Below are 18,514 nucleotides of genomic sequence, written 5' to 3'. Positions count from 1 at the left end.
TAAAGAAAACCTGGAATGTCAAGAGGAAAGTGTGTAAATTTAAAACCTCGCACTCAGATTAAGCTCCAAACAGAGTGGGGACCTAAACAGAAATATTTTCAAAGAAAATTTTTGTCAAGCTTTCCTACCAAGAGGAGAGTATTGATTTAAATTGGTTTGGGTTTTTTTAGATTCAGTCAATCCATAGCAAAGAGAAGGGCACTGAAACTGCATGCAAAAAAAATTATAGGTTTAATGTCATTTTGTCAACCACAGCTATTGATGAATGGGGGTAAAAATGCTAATATTGTGCAGTTATTGATCCCCTCGGTCAGCAGATAAATTCAAGGAAAGGGCAGCACACACCACGGCTGTAAGCACATGCAAAAACAACATGGCCAGACTTATCGTTAGACTGACATTGGAGCGTTGGATTACTGTGATTGGTTAACACGCTAACACTGCACTGTCATGGACACACCTACATTCGAACCCACATCTATACACAAATCTATTGAAATAATGACTGGTTGTCTCCTTAGTGCGCTGCTAATTATAACTTGGTGCATGCTCAATAACATGTCTGGCACACAATCAGGAGTAACATCACAAATACAGCAGACAGACGTGTTTCCTGGCATTGGGAAGCATGCTGTATAGAAGTTACATGAGAGCAAGTGGGATGATTTAAAATGTTGTTACGACCCTCAATGGAGTTTGTCCAGGGGTAAAGGGGGGGGGGGGGGGGGGGTGGCAACATTAACAAAAGAATACCATGAAAATGTACAAATGAAGGCTTTATTCTTGGGACCCACTAGTCCCTAAACGCATCAAAGACCAGAAAACAACCAAACAAACCCAATAACAAAAGTGTCCACCAAAGCTGGCACCAACCCAGCGGTAATCGCAAAAGCGTCAATGCAAACACCAAACAGTCAAAACTCCTTCGCAGTCACTGAAGGAGTGGCAAGCCGTGGCACCAGGCTCAACCAGAACACAGCTGCCCGGAACGAAGTTCAATCAGGGGCAGGTGGGCGTGTGGCGACCAATCAGCACCCAGCACACATCAGCCTGAGGGCAGCTCCAGGAAGGAAGCCAGGTGTATCAAATCCCTCAGGTGATGCTTGTTGAAATGATGAGCTAGTTGCACCCTTTTTATGCTGTATTTGCAGATTGTATCCTTGAACAATTAGTGCCCCCCGCATGAGGCGCTGATTGTGGTTGTACATCCTTGCTAGAAAGATCAGAGGATTATGATCAGTAAACACATGCACGGGCACAGAGGCAGATCCCAGGTATACGTCGAAGTGTTGTAAGGCTAACAACATTGCCAGGGTCTCTTTTTCAATGGTGGAATAATTTAACTGATGTCGGTCAAACTTACGGGAAAAGTAGCAGACGGGATGATCAGCTCCATCTCCACCTTCCTGCAACAGAACGGCACCAGCTCCTACGGCACTGGCATCTACCTCCAGTTTGAACGGCTTAGCTAGGTCCGGAGCAGACAAAACTGGGGCATGTTTGAGTAGGGCTTTCGCACTCTCAAAGGCATGCTGACATTCAGGGGTCCAGAAAAAGTCATTCTTTGGGCTAAGCAAACTAGTCAAAGGATGCACAACGGTAGAGAAGTTCCGGCAAAATGCACGGTAGTAACCAGTCATACCGAGGAAGCGTCGCAGAGCTTTCCTGGTGGTCGGGACAGGGAAGGCAGCAATTGCAGCAATTTTTGCCTCTACCGGTCTTACTTCCCCCTGTCCAACAATGTAAATATGTCATAAACACCTGAATAAATAAATAGACCTCATATTCCTTTTCTTTCAAATGTTAAAAGTTGAATCTGAAAGATTACCTTTTAATTCAGTCAGATGCAGATTTAAAATCTGGGGTTTCTGATGTGGAAGTGCATGATTGCACAAACAAGATTAGTGACAAGAGTTTTCATTCATTCATTCATTTTCCGAACCGCTTATTCCAATTCAGGGTCGCGGGGAAGCTGGAGCCTATCCCAGCTGGCTTTGGGCGACAGGCAGGGTACACCCTGGACAGCTCGCCAGTCCATCGCAGGGCCACACACAGAGAGACGAACAACCACTCATGCTCACACTCACTCCTAGGGACAATTTAGAGTGACCAATTAACCTATCATGCATGTCTTTGGATGGTGGGAGGAAGCCGGAGTACCCGGAGAGAACCCACGCATACACGGGGAGAACATGCAAACTCCACACAGAAAGGCCACTGACCAAACCAGCCAAGGATTGAACCAGCGACCTTCTTGCTGTGAGGCCACAGTGCTAACCACTGTGCCACCGTGCAGCCGTGACAAGAGTTTGTGATGTTTATTAGGCTGGACGAGGTTGAAAACACTTCTGAAAGAAATTTGTTCCACCAATCTACAGCTTGACTGTTAACCTCACTAGAAGTAATGAATGATGAAGATTTTTTTCCCCCAAGAATTTTCAAGGTGTTTGATCCATGAAGTCAAACACTTTTTTTTTATTTTTTTTTTTTATTTCTACTTGGAATTACTGTTGATGAAGTGTGTGGTAGGACTGGAGAAAGTGGATTCTGCAGCAAAATAACACTTCCAATAACGCTTCCGATTAAAGACAGTTTAAAATGATTAAAAATGAATATAATAGGATGACCTAGATATAATCCAGACCTTTATCTAACAGAAACGCTGAAAAATGTATCTGAGGCATGTTAACCCATAAAAATCCCTGAACTTGAGCTGCTGAATTTGCCATGGCTGAAGTTGGACAAATCAACATTTGGGGTAGCGTAGAAAGAGAAGGTGACTGAAGAAGTTGATGGCAGAAATGCACATGATTGTATTATTTATATACATAACAATTGGCCTTCAAAAATAAGCAGCTTTTTGTCTAATTTCTTTTATAACATTTTGTTTGTCTATTCCTGACAATTTATTGTTGTAACAATGAGAGGGAGGGTAAAATTTAAAAAAAAGGAAAGTTCCTAAATGGTTCAAAGACACTGGCAAATATCAAATGTATGAAATATAAATGCTACATTTAGAGGCTAAAACTACAACAAGCTTTTAAGAGATCCATCAACAATGAGATCTAATGAAGAAAACTATTTATTTTATTTTTTTTTAAAAAAAAGCTTATAACTAATTAATCTGGCCATAATCTCTTTGCTTATTAAGAAAGCTTTCATCTTTTATAAGTTTCATTATTAAGCCTCAGAAAGCTCCATCTTGTGTTGAAAGACTTGTTGTCAAGCTGCTAAGCAACTGGATATTTACTGCTTTTAGATTCTGATTCATTTGAATTTAACACAAAGAGCACACAATGCGCAAACTGACATTTTGATTGCCTTACTGAGTGACAAGTGAAAATATGTGTGTGATCAATAAATCAGAGACCATGAAAATCAATAGTTTATTAAAACAAAAAAGCTTCATTGTCCTTGGGTTTGTCAATCAACCAGAGTAAAACTCCGGCACTCTTTATTGAAAACAGTGGAAGGTGGTTTGATGTGACCTTTTGTGGTGTTATTAAAAATGTTTCTTCACTTCAATCTTTTGTGAAATTAGAAACCCGGTCGCTGCATTCGCTGGGAGATTTACACTATGAAAATGGAAAACTCGAAGCTCATCTGCTTCACACATGAACTCTGAGTCTCAGACCTGTTTTTTTTTTTGTTGAAGGAAATGAATGTAGACATACCAAGCAGCTCTGTGTCAGAAAACTTCCTTCATTTCTTTTTATCTTCCTCAAAATTTGAAAGCTTTTCAACCTGACTCCAAGTTGCATAATTTAATGAACACAGGGAATTAAATCCTACCTCTGCGGAAGTTGAGTTAAATGGAAAGCAGCTCACCTACTTCCATCCTCAGCATGACTGTAAGCTGATCAGACAGTTTCCGTATGCAGAAACTACATCTGTGTGTCTGCTCTGCATTAAGGTGTCTGTGCAGGGACGTGTAATGACGTGCTGATGAGTCTATCTGGTTAATGCATTCGGGACAAAGACAACTTCTAGGATTGTAAGGTTCTTAAAAATAATTACTTAGGGTTTGCACACATGTAGACAAGGTTGTTGCTGCAGCTTGCTTCCAGCTGCTGCCTGAACAACATACTATGAATTTTAAAATGCTGTTGACTGCAGTAATATTTATCAAAAGAAAGGACACTGTCAATATCAATGCATTCTTGCTTCAAGACTTTGACTAGATGTGAGTGGATTAATACATGTTACACTGACTAAAATGAAGAGAAAATGATCAGACCTGAAGCATTTGTGTTTGTACCGTTTACTGTAGAAGAAACATATAAGATATCTGCCTCAAAAACAGTCTGAATCCTTATATGACTTTCTGTTTTTGCTCTTATAAATTTTTAAGTGATGCTTTTCTGCAAGGAGTGACAATGGGCTAACTGTCAGATAAGACGCATGTACAAGTACACCTGTGTATATATTCATCTCAAGGGCTGATTTATATTCTTCATCAACTTTTCCCATACCTGGATCCCAAGGTATGGGATCCAGGTATGGGAGGTTGTCAATTCATTGTAAAATAAAATTTTTTTTTTTTTAAATAAATTTTTAAAAAAGTCTACATTTATTCAATAAATTAGGAATATTTATCAGGGCTGTCATTGGGAAAGCATTCATTTTTAATGCATTAATGATAAACTACAAAGTTTTTAGTCATATCCTGTGCGTTTTACATGGAAGTTTTGATTCCTTTTTAATGCTGAATTAAAGTTACTTCCGCTTTAAACTGATGAAAAACAACTTAATTCCTAATCTTATTTCTAGTCAGAATTAACCTTAATATCAATGCAAGTGGCTGATTTATTCATATTTTAATTCCGAACTATTTAATTCCTCTGTCACGTAAACCTTATTTCCACTCTTATTTCTTCTCCTTCTCAGTTGCTGTAAAAAGTGAAGTAGTATGCTGGTGTTGAGCTGGTACTTCAAATTTATAATAAAAATTGTGGCTAAACTGGTACTTATAATGTAGTTTTTACATGTTAAAACTGAAAAGACGAGAAGCAAGAAGCAAACTTTTTTTCTTTCCTGTAGGTGTCACTGTCACACGTCACATGCATCCTCTGTCCAATCAGAGCCCTTCCCAACCCGCCGCTCTAAAGAGGAATTAAGTGAGGATGTGTTTCATGTAAATGTTCATTCAGAATTATTTTCATGTAGACTGTAGGAGAATACGTTATTTCTAAATTATGTATTTACGAATTAATAAGTTCCGAACTAAAAAACATCATGTAACTGCAGCCAATATGAGTCTGAATTTACCACTGAGCACTGTCAGACATTTTGTGGATGATAAAAGAAACGACTGAGCGACTTACTTTCCTGTTTTTATTTATATCATCAACACCTGTGTAAGAGTGAGCTGTGTGTGTGTGTGTGTGAATTGATACAATGCATTTCTAGTGTGTAAAAGCATATGCAGTGCTTTTCTGAGATCAATGTCACCTTACTGCAGATGCTAGAAATCCAATTTATGCCTGCGTCAGTTTCTTTTCAAATCTGTTTTTTTTTATTCACCTGACATCTACAGAATAAATAAAAGAAGCAGGGGGAGACAAAAGGGGGAAAAAAAACACAAGAAGTGTGGTAGTTCTTACCTTTCCAGTGGCATTGATTAGCAGGAAGATCATTTTTGTATTCATGAAATGAAGCGGTTGAGATGCAGTTCCTCTCACATTGACACAAACAGTAATTGCCCTCCCTTTTCCTCTATCACCATTTTGGGGTCACTTCTAGGAAAAATAATCAGAGCACATTCTGCACTCTTTACAGCTGTTTCTATGTCTTTCTCTCCCCTCTCCTTTTAGACATTCGTTGTCCACTGAGGCACCGGATGTCACGTGGATATTCCTATGAAGAGAGAACTGCATGGAACCCAAAGTACTCTGCAGTTGGTGACTGTCACATGTTGCTGCTTGATGAAGAGGAGGTGGTGAGAGCAGACAGTGTATTCTCTTTGTTGTTGCGTTTCTCTGTCTCTGTTCTTTCTCTTGCCTGCTGTTATTTATTTATTTTCCATTCTGAAATGATTTCAAACTTTACGACACTCCCGTGTTTGTGCGTAAGCTATTCAAAACTTATGCTGAGATCAAACTTTGGACATCAAATTTAAATTTGCTCTGCAGTACACATTCAAAAATAGAGGTAGCAGCTTGTACCTAAAAAGGTACAAATGCTTGTCGCTGGAGGTGTACTCTTTTGAGAGACATTTCTGTACCCTTCAGTTCTGGTCTATTTTTGTACCTTATCAAGTTCAACCTCACCTTATCAAGTTATGTTTTTTATGTTTTTCACAGCATTAGGCCTGGTCCATTCCACTTAGCAATATTATCTTTTCTTTAATCTAGTAATAATCTTCAAAACCTCAAAATACTGAAGTTGTGGGCTACAGCAAGTGTTGTGCATCTAAACCGGTCTTAACAATACATTTCTTTCGAGGCGACTTTTTAAATTGTTTTTTAATAAAATCATCAAATATCAGTTGTACTATGTGGTGAAGTCGTAGGAGGGTATACTGATTGCTGAAGCAAAGCTGGTAAAAGTCCCAGTGTGCACTATACGCTGTAAAAAATAGTCCCGGTACAAAAAAGGAGAGAATTTAAAAGTGCCGGTATTGCGCACCGCTGCGTACCGGCCCACTTAAAGCACTGCTGCTAACAATAGTTTTTGTCACAACAAACATTTTTCAATACTGCAGGTACCCTTATGGTTAAAATGGTACAAATTTGTACTTTATGTCACTTTGAACCCTTTTTCGTACTCTGAAAGTGTGCTTCTGGTCTCTTAAAGACCAGTATTGTAATTTTGAGAGAACATTTCTTTAAAATGTACCTATAGGTACAGAAATGTCCCTATCTTGTACCTCTATTTTTGAGAGTGTACCATCCAAAAAATAAAACCATGCCAGCTCTGAAGCTTTTGTCTACTAAAGTCATTTAGGAAGTTGTTTTTTTTTCAGTATTGCTTGACTGCTTGAGTCCCATGAAACATTCTTTTATAATATAAACAAACCCATTTACTTGCTATACCAGCAACAAAGTGTATCAGAATAATTTCACATATTGCCAGTAAAGCATTAAGTTAACATCCTGAAATACACCATTATGGATGTTTTTTTTCTTTTTGTTGTTTTTCATCATTCTCTAAAGGTGTTCTGTGTAAATCATTTTTGGGGATTTGATGGTTTACCTGCAGTAAAAAAGGTTAGAAGAGGTCTGCATGTTCAAAATTGAACCCTTTGATGCATTGTATCATGACAGTGGACACCAATTTAACAACTGTTTTCTAATATATTAATAAGTGAAGATGGCATGCTTGCAAGTTTGCCACTTTAGTGGACATTAGGAGAGTCACCCATACACTGCTACTCACTGAAGAATAAACAAAAACTGTAGCATTTCATATATACACATACATGTGATTGCCAAGTTTACCTCAGCGATAAACATTTTTTAGAATATTTGTTATATAATAATGTCAATATATTATTCAATGAATATTTCTATAGAGTAGATAAACTAAACATCAAATGATAAAGACAAAGAAAAATGTGTCTGTATATGTCTGTACAAGTAAAATATTGTAGCCCTACGCATTGTTTTTTGGGTTTTTTTTTTGTTGGAATTCATGCATCAGAGGGTTAAAATCGCACTAGCTGGCTTTCTGACCATAAACATGTGTGTTTCTGACTCATTTTGATGGCTCAGTAACATTTATTATGTAAACTCCCAGAGCTGGTATAGACTAATGCTGAGAAAACTGGACTTCACAATGTTTAGTCCCAAAGTCTCGCTTTGAACATGCACTGTGGTGGATTTATCAAAGAAATGGAACAGGTCATTATGGGAGGAAACTCAGAAAAGATAGTGAAAAAGGGAGAAAGTAAGACTGTGGACGAGTTAACAGCACGCTGACTTTTTGCTGTCTGGAGTGAGCCCTGATTACAGATAGGGTGCAAGGAGGAGGTTGAAATAAGTTGGATTTATATTCATGCAGCATCTGCATAAGGTCGGTTACAGCATCACTGCCATATGCCCTGCGCAGGTCCACCATCTGCGTACAAATTGTTTGACGATGAGTTCCTGGATGTCTTGTGCTCTTTCCAAATTTGTGCAGTAATTGTGGAAGAGAAAGTACAACACCATGTCGTAAGCCTGTACTTGAATGCAAGAGCATATTTTACCAGCATCAGCTTTGCTAGTTCAGCAGTAGATGCTGCATGAGAATAAATCAATCTTTAGCCGATGTTAGGGGGGTTTCTCGCTGAGAATAATTGCCAATATTCAGCTTTTTTCAGGATCAGGGAAGGTTTCTGATGGGGACAGAGTTCAGAGTTACATCAGATTCAGAGTCACAATGACACTGATCTAAAAAAAAAAAAAAAAAATCCTTCGTGAAGCTTGTTGCATGCTTTGCAAGAATCAAGAATTTTTTGTTTTGTAAGAACGACAAAATGGGTTGTTTTGGTTTGGTATGCGATTCATCGCATTCACACTATTGAGTATCTGTTTCTCTTCATTCTTTATTATCGGTGTGAATGCGATTAATCTTTATTCATCCTTTTAACCGTTTAAGCCACTTCAGCCTTTCAAATATCAAACTCTTCTGTAAATTCAGGAGAATTAAGCTAGAACTTTTTTCATGGCAAACTTTTGTAGTTTTCTAGATATTTAGCCTTTTGTAAAAATAAATTCAAACCAAATGCGGATTGGACACTGAAAAAATTCAGCTCAGCCATTGCTCAGTTTTTGCAAAATAAGTTGCAACCTGCTTCAACAGAGTTCAGAGCTCTGAACCAGTTTCCAGTGTCCAGTACGTGGCAGCCCGATTAATACTGACAACTTCCATTTTATTATTAATTAGGCATAGTTTCACAACAGCCATGTACACATAGAGATGTTTCTCAATGTAACTCTGCCCTGTACTACTTAAAAGCTGTCAAGTTTTACATGAATTCATGGTGGAACTTTACTTTTATTTAAACTGATTTTATTCACAATGTGTCAAGTTAGATGATTGCTCTCAGCTGTGTTCTTCAACCAGCAACATCTGTTTGTTAATATCTAAATTAGCATAGTTAGTATCAGCTCAGATTTTTGCTATTTTTTTTTTCCAATTTGAGAACACAGGTACTTTGAAAGACCACAGGAGCAGTTTTAAATTATTGTTTACAATGACTTCAACAACCAAACACAAGTTTGCTGCTGACTTTAAAGGTATAGTTATATCTGAAACCTATTGTCAAGACAAACTTTTTTAGCTGATTCAGAGGTCTGTGCCAGTTCTCAGTGTCTGGTACTTTGCAGTCCTAACTCCATTTATTTTCTGAAAACTTCCAGTTTTGTATCACCTTGGCAGTATCTCCCAACAGCCATGTACACAAAGATAGATGCTCCTACATGTAACCCAGTGCTCTTTAGAAAAGCAGCAAGTTTTACATAAATTCATGGTGCAACTTGTTTAATTGACTTGATTTAGTTCCTTAAAACCACAGACAACATATCAGCACTCCAACTATTAAACTACAGACAAAATTGCAAATTAAGTGACTAATGTAGCCTGTTAGGCATTGGTGGGTGGAGCTTCCCAGCATGCCTTGCTGGTTCTCTTGCTGTTTGCACCAGTTTCCAGTGTCTGGTACATGACAGCCCTATTAATACTGAAATCTTTCCATGTACACACAGAAATGCTCCTATATGTAACTCTGATCTGTGCTGTTTAAAAGCTATTGAGCTTTACATAAATTCATTGTGAAACTTCTGAATAAGCTGCTTCCATTCACACTGTGTCAAATTACTTGATTTCAAGCATTGCTCCCAGCAACCTGTTTGTTACTAAGTCAGCATAGTAAGCATCAGCTAGAGCATTTTTTAAATTTATTTTCTTTTGAAAAGGAGTGTCTGTAATATCAAGTCAGCTCAGGACCTCTTAATAAAAACTATTAATTGCACCTAAAATGAAAAGTGCTCATTTTCATCGTCACTAGATCGCACTCTAAGACTGGAAATTAAAAGAAACTACATGCTTCTCAGTCTATGGTGCTTTTCAATTGACCAACAGGTCGAGAGCAAAAAAATTACTGCCAGGGTGCTGCTAAGTCTTCTAGTGTTGTAGTGGTTTAATGAAAGGACTGTGGTTCGGAGGGTCACAGGTCAACTGCAAAATAGCAGTTCTTCTTCTCCTAATGGTTACATTTATGCTCAGAAAACCATGGTTTTAACCTTCTACATCTGTTGTGCTACTTCCCCCATTCAAAACTCTCCAGCTCATTCTGATATATATGCTTTTGCACTATTTATAACTATCTTTAGCTTCTTCACAGCAGTTTAGTTCAACCTTTCCCTTTTAGCAATCTTGCTGATCACACACTGATGGACGTTTTAAAAGGCATTTCTATGCAAATAGAAAAACTCTTCAATAGATCCGCCGGTACCTTGAACATCCTCTTTTCAATAGATAAGTTTTGCCTTTTTCCTCACATGTATATGTGGGCAGAATGGGGGGCCTTGTGGTTATGAGAATGGGCCTTCGCTCTGGATGTTGTAGATTTGAATCCAACAACTTATCACCTCTTTCCACATTTTATTCTTCAAGAAATTATTCTACTCACTCTCCAATTTTTATCACTTCAAAAAAAAAAATTCTTTGGATTTTTTTGTCAGATTGGAAAAAATGCTACTCATCTGCGAGCTGCTGGAATGTGCGGCCACCAATTTCAGTTACATCTTCAGCTTTTTTGCATTATACATCAGTGATTACACATTATAGCATTCACACTTGCTGTTACATAATAACAGCAAAATTTTTAGTTTACTTTGGGACTCCATTTTTGATTAAATAGAAAATTGCATTTTTATGTGGATGACATGTCAAAATGATGAAAACTTTACACAGATACACCTAAATTTGTCCTAAAACTACTTATTGAACCTTAAAAATGTCACAACAGTTTCAGTGAATGCTGAAAAAAAGTGACTTCTACACCACATTGATTTTCAGTTAGAGTTCTTTAATTGTTTTATCTTATATCGACTAAAGCATCTGTGATGCACATTTTCTTCCTGAAGCATCATTAGCAAAGTCTTCCGCAGCCCTTGCATGATTCTGTGATGCACAGCTACAGTTAATTAAAGCACTTTCGCTTAAGAGTTTAAAAACTAAACATGTGTGTTTGCCTTTTTATTTTCCACACCATCACCCCAAAATTCATTTGATCAAAACATTTTATGTGCACATGAACATGTGCACATTCAGTCTGAACATTGCATAACATGTGCACAAGAAGGTAAAAGTGCATGAAGGTTTTTCCTGTTCTCACAATATATGCATCTGCCCCCTGATGAAAACAAGCTGGGTAGGATTGCCAATAAAGAGAGCATTTGAATATGTACATATTTTAAAGTTTCAGTCAAAAATCAAAATGAATTGACGATATGTGATTCTTCAATAAATTGTCAGTCTTGAATTTCAATTGCACAACAGCTAAACCCTGTTCTTTACTCCTCTTATCTAATTATTAGTGTGTACATCAACAGCAGAAGTAATAAAGAAAGCATCGCTGAAAGAAAAAATTCCCACCTTTTTGTCCTGAAGTTACCTTTTCATAAAGAATGAGAGAAGTTTATTATTTCAACATGCAGTTTTATATTTATCTAAACTCATCCAAGCAGTGGAGACTAAAGAATTCATTTCTCCCTTTATTTTGGTCCTGTCACATCCCATCATATCAAACATCACTGATGTTACATGAGCTTCTCCCTTAATCAGGACCTGACTCAAGTGGCGAAAGAAGATTAATCCACTTGCTGTGTCTCGGTTTTTGTAATTAGTCTGGGGAGTTTTCACTTTACCATCTAAGAGATTACTCATTCCATTTCTTGCAGAGCAGATGGTGATCTTTGTGTTTAAAGGATCTTATACAAATTAAACATTAAAATGCAGTTTAACAAAAATAAAAAGGAATTTGAAGGAGCCATTTCTGATCAGTCCCACTGTTTAGCAAATTAAGGACATATTTCCTAAAGGATTAGTCTGTACTTTCATTTGATGTGTTTACTCTGCTTCTTCAATATTTGAGACAAGTGTATTTAGGTCATGCTGGATTATTAAATAATAACTCATGATAAAGTCACTCATACCGGGGAAAAATGTGGCAACATTTTTATTGAATAGTGCTTTGTTTCTGCTCGTGTTGGTTAGTTATTAATGCCCAGATGATTGGACATAGTTTTAACAGAATTCAGAGCTGTCCTGAAACCTTATTTCTGTCAGACAGGTGAAGAGGATAGTCAGAGGATCGGAAAGACACAGAGATTATGCGACGGACAAGGAATCAGAAGAAGTGAGAAAACAGGACAGACAGGCTGTTGGAACGAGTTGAGAGGTGTGAGGATGTTCGATAAGCCATTATCGCTCCAATTGGTGGACATCAGGCCCTTTTCTCAGCGCAGCCATGATTTTTCCTTTGTCTGTTTAATCTTTAGAGAACATTTTCAGTGCAAGCCATTGGAAGATATGGACTGACACAGATTCATGTGCTGCTAATGTCCCCTCTGTTGTGTTCAGTGACAACTCATTTATCAGGACTATAGAATCTATTGTGTGTTGTAGGAGCAGCACAGCATTTAACGTGAGGATGAGAATAACCACAGCAACACCGATAAGGAACCATAGTAACTAATGAATGTGGACGTGATGCATTTTACACAGGCATCTGATTTCTTTCCTCTCTGGTCCTTTTTTACCCTTTTCTGTGACTTTCATTAAGCGTTTCCAACTTTCTCTGCACAGAATTTCTTGTAATCCTCTTTTTTTTTCCTGCCTCTAACTCTTACAGCCGATCTGCTTCCTGTTTTTGCAGCAGAGGCGTTCTGCTACTGGCAAAGTTCACCTTCTGCGACGCACCATCAGCGTTCCCGTAGAAACACAGTTTCCAGAATTCCACAGCCAGCTGTCCACCGAGAGCCGTGAGTAGCCCGAGGCAATACTTCTGCAGTGATCACACACTCACACACATGGACACAAAGACCAACATTTACTGGAAATAATACAATTGAATGGGGAATATTTAGTAGGCAGCTATATAAATGACCAATTTATTTATTTATTTGACTGTAGAAGCTCCTGTGAGTGTGTCATTTTAATTCAGTGCAACTTTAAACTCATATATAGCTTGTTCAGTGCTTTCTTTTCATTAGTTAGTGTGTATAAATAAATAATTAAATAAACCAAAATCTGATTTCTAACCCAACAGGGAAAAAGAAATACAAAAATGTGATATAAAATAAATTGGAAAAAAGAAAAGAAAAGCATCCACTAGATGGAGACCTTGCTGCTTTGCTCTGTACACAGGACTCCTTATTTTAACCATCACAAGAGTCAAGTTTGTTTTTGGTTTTTTTTTAACATTCTCTCAACTTGAATAAATGAACTTTGATCAATAAGTAATGTGGCGCATGGAAATAAAACCTGGTGAAAGTGATGAATATGTGAAAGGATTTTTTTTAGCCTTTTATGATACAGTGTTTTCACTCATTAATGTGCACGACGGAAGCATGAACCACAGATCCTAAACCTTTACCCATCATGTCCACAAGTTCTTTGGCATTTTGAAAAAACAGGTGTTTATGCATTTGCATTTTTCCCCAAATGGATATGCAGTTTTTAGAATCTGAAAATGAATAGAAGTGTGCTTTTCAAGGTGAAAATTTTGGTAATGATAACCAGCCTCTTTTTTTCTTTTACTCTTGCATCATAAGATTGAGTGCAACTATGCTGTTTGCTGTTGTTTGTTGTGTGCTTTTAAGTGTTAACTGGCATATGCAGCTTGTGTTGGTACACTTTTTTCATGACTTCTTACTCACTAGAATAAAAATCCTTCCTCAGTTAGCAAAACCTTACACCCAAAGAGCAGATCAGCAGTTTGCACAAATATAAACACAGTATGTGATTGCTTGTTTTTGCAAAAAGCTGCCCACAGTGATTCACCACACTCTAAACACTTCCATCTGCTTGTGACACAAAATGATATCATGATGTATTTTCCTTGGCACTTTCTTTTCTAATGACCCCACCTCTGAACCAGTTCGTTAAACACTTTCACCAGATGTCCAAACACATCTATGTGCAACACATCAGCCAAATCACAGCAGATATACAGAAGTCCCCTTCATAAAACGTTTTCAGGTCTGTCAAGCTCACAGATAGGAACCTTTTTTCTTTAACCTCCAGCACAATTAATCAACCATTTACATAAGAACATTCAGAACATCCTAACTTTTTCCAGCTATGTTTATCTTGGTCAGTGTAAGATTTAGCGGTCAGCAACAGGGTTGTGTCAGTGTTCCATCAAGGTGGAACAAGCATCAGAGAGAAATCCTATGGGTTCACAATGGGTCAAATGGTCACTGATGTATTTTGGTCCTAAAACATTCAGAGCTTTATAAAGCAGCAAAAGAACTTTAAAGTCTATCCTCTAATGGTCAGGTAGGCATTGTAAAGACCTCAGGTTGACTAATGTGGTCCACTTTCTTGGTCTTAGTGAGGACTCAAGCAGCAGAGTCCTGAATGAGGTGAAGTTGTCTCATTGACTTTAGGTAGACCTCTAACAATAACATTGTCAATAATAAAGCTTGACCAGTTTTTTTCAGATCCGGAATATATTTCAGTCTCCATGTGACGGGGTCAAAGTGTGGTTTTTAAATTGAAATAGTTTTATTGCATGTGTTTTTAACTTGTTGCTTGCACTACTAACCCCCCATGGAGGCCTGTCGCATAACAACTAATTGTTAAGTGGGAACACCTGTGAATGGCTGGGCAGACACTTTAAAAGAGCAACAGGTGTGGCAGAAGAGAGACAGAGAGAAGGAAAACAGAAAGAGAAGGAGAGGAGCAGGTCAAGGAAGGGGACAGAGCTCCTGAAAATGGACGACGCTGGCGATGACGACGAGGAGACTGCTGAGGGACCAGTGACGACTGGTCCCGCCATGGCTTGGTGGTGGCTAGGCGGAGCCTGAAGTGCAGCAGCCGGTCTGGACCCTAAGGCGCAGCTACTCAGTCCTGGGCCTACGGATACTCCTGGCCCAGGACCAAGCGTCCTGGACGTGACGTTGCCGAAGGAAGGCTGAGGAGACTGGATCCGTCGCTGCAGAGAGGAGGACCACCCCAAGCCGCACGGTGGTCATTTTAAAGGACGTTTTAAAGACTGGGGTTTTATTATTTTAACTTAATAACCTTTTTATTTTATCTTGTTTTTATTAAATTGGTTTTTATTGAGACTTCGTGTGGTTGACTCTGCTCCCTCTGATTTTTTTAAAAGAACCAAGGTGGCCGGGAGGACCCTTCTTTTTTTACCTGTTTTTATTTTCTTTATTTTATTTTAACATGTTACATCCACTTTGACTCAGTTAAGAATATGACAAGAAATATGTATCTTAATCAAACTGCAAAATCTATGCTGCTTATATTTATTGATTGATTTGGTTCAGTGTGTATGCAGTTTTTAAAAAAAAGAATTTGATTATATATGAACAACATGCCTTTAGGACAAACTAGACTTTTTACATCGGTGTGTATTTGTGTGATAATTAAGCAGGTCCTGAAGCTGAAGAAACATAGACTGTAAAACCAGAGTTTGTATGTTCCAGATAAAAATAAACTAATTATGTGTATTTGTTTTTATAGTTGTTGCCTCATAGACTTCTCTAACGTTTGTCCAGTAAAGTAGTATAAAACTATAAACTTGAAAATGTACTTTATTGTTCCCTAAAAGGGAATTCATTTTTATCGTAGAGTTAAGCCAGATGTACTCATCTTTTTGACAGCTTTATTACTACATTCAGTGAAAAAACAGGGATGGGAGTTCTTCTTCATGCAAAATGAGGTAATGATGAGTAAGGCAAATGCACATGTGTTATGTATGTGCCTCTGTGTGGGGAAAAAAGCTTTTTAGTATGTATGAATTGTTTTCTAATGTGAAGCACTTTGTGTTGCTCTGTTCATGAATAGTGCTTTAGAAATAAATTCTAAATTTGATTCGATGCAGCTGGCTTTTTTAAAATAATAAATATAAAATAATTTCTGATCCAGGACCTGTAGGACTTTAATTGTGATATTTTGCCACTTTATGATGTGTGTCTGATGTCGGAATTCCAACAAATTTTAACATACCCATTATCACACCTAGGAATTTGATCTCTTTTCCACATTCAGTCATATGTATACGTGTGTGGGTGTGTATGTGTATATATGTATCATCTTTGCATTTGGAAAGACCAACAATCATAATGATAATGATGTGTGATACCTAACACTGCATTGTGCTTGATACAGGACCCAGCTCACCCAGTTTCACTTGTTGGTCTCGATATAGACTAAATTTACCTGCAGCCATTTCACCAGAATTCATATCAGTCAGCTTTTTTTTTTATATATATATATATATATACATATAATAAGATCTTACAATATTTATCTGATTTTTTGCTATTCCATAAAATAGAAAAGAAAAATTTTCCTGATGAGCTTTATCAGTTTTTTTTTTTTTGTTTTATTGCCCTGTATATGTGTTAAAAATTGATCGATGTGAAAATGTAATTTTGACAGCCTCGGTGTACTGAAAAGGTGGCACAATCCTGGTGATGTAGTAAGCCAATGAAATTACGTGTGATAAAGAATCTGAGACCTTACACCTGGAACCACTCAAGTTTTACCCGACAACACACACGCAAAACTGCTGAAATCACAAACACAATAACTGAAATTAAACACACAAGCTTCATTGAAGTAAACTGTGCACTGGTAAAATTCTTTTGAAACACACATATTACAAAGTGATTTTATCCCACAGCAGTGACATATGTATGTCCTCGCACCCTCTTTAGTGTCTAACCTTTCGTGCCCTTGTTTCTCTTTGTGTTTGCACATCTGTTTTCAAATTGTAGTTAACACACAAACACTAATGTCTGTTTTAATAGTTATTCAACAGCAGAGAACCCACCAGCTCTTGTCCTTGTGTGATTGAGGCTCTAAACATGCAGCGTGATAAATAAAAACTGCACTTGGATGAAAAGCAGTTCACAGAAAACCACAGCGCTCTCTCATCTCTTCTCATCGTCACACTGAATGGCGAGGAGCTGATGGCTCTTCTCTTTTGAATGCATCAAGGTTTTTGGCACAAACATGAAATAGAGAGTACTGTACTGCACCCTCAAGAACAACCAGGCTTAGCTCAAAGTTTTATTTCGTCTCATTTCAGCTCCTTGTTCTAAGGCATACATAGTTCTTTTTTGTTGCATTTTAAACTGTAAGCTGTCAAATGTTGGTCAGGATTACATGGAAGTGGAAATCTACCAGAGTATGTTGCATGTGTTATTCATTTATTTACTTATTTATTTTACAAACCTAGTGGCCTGAATGTGTTTTAAGTGCTCATAATCCTTCTCCGTGGTGTACATGATTAGTAACAATTAGCCAGGGTGTTTCTTACCTTTCTTCCAGTCATTGCAATCTATCTTGCTATTATGCCTAGAAATATTTAATTGTTTTGTCCCCAAGATTAATTCAAATACCCAAATACACTTCTAAGTCATAAATTATTGTAAACTTTATGGAAATTAAACTGAAGAGTTTTCATGATGAAAGCTGACTGAAAAGATAGTCGTCAAGCAACATGCATAGTGTGTGGTGCATCAGCTTGTAGACAGAGAGCCCAGAGGATGCTAAACTCAGAAACTCTATATGTGATTTCTTCATTATGTTGAAAGAATTACTTTTTGTTTTTAAATGTAACTATATATAGTTGTTTATCATGGCATTACAAACTGTATGAGCTTCAAAAATATATATCCATTCATTTTTAGATACTGCTTAGTTCAGTTAAGGGTTGCAGGGAAGCTGGAGCCTATCTATATAGGCCTATCTATAGAGAACAAAGTATCTAATAAAATATTTCATTCATTCAGATCTACAACATGTTACTTTAGTGTTCCCTTTTTTTTGAGCAATATTTATACATTTTACATATACACACCCACACACATATATATATATTTATATATACTACTTACTATAATACTACAGTAAGATGTTGTAGATCTGAATGAATTAAATATTTTTATTAGATACTTTGTTCTTTCCATCGCTGAATGTTCTGATAACAAAATCACACAAAAATTAGCAATGAAAATCAAATGTGTCAACCCATGGAGGTCTGGATTTGGAGTTATACTGAAAATTAAAGTGGAAAAACACACTACAGGCTGATCCAACTTTGATGTCATGTCCTTGAAACAAGTCTAAATGAGCCTTAGTCGTGAGTGTGACCTCTGCGTGCCTGTATGACCTCCCTACAACGCCTGGGCACCTCCTGATGAGGCAGCAGATGTTCTCCTGAGGGATCTCCTCCCAGACCTGGACTAAAGCATCTGCCAACTCCTGGACAGTCTGTGGTGCAACTTGGCATTGGTTGATGGAGCGAGACATCTGATGTCCCAGATGTGCTCAATTGGAT

The sequence above is a fragment of the Telmatherina bonti genome (assembly GCF_933228915.1).
Source record: "Telmatherina bonti genome assembly, chromosome: 17".
NCBI classification, from domain to species: domain Eukaryota; kingdom Metazoa; phylum Chordata; class Actinopteri; order Atheriniformes; family Telmatherinidae; genus Telmatherina; species Telmatherina bonti.
The sequence above is the reverse complement of the archived record's forward strand: the minus strand, read 5'-3'. Positions refer to the sequence as shown.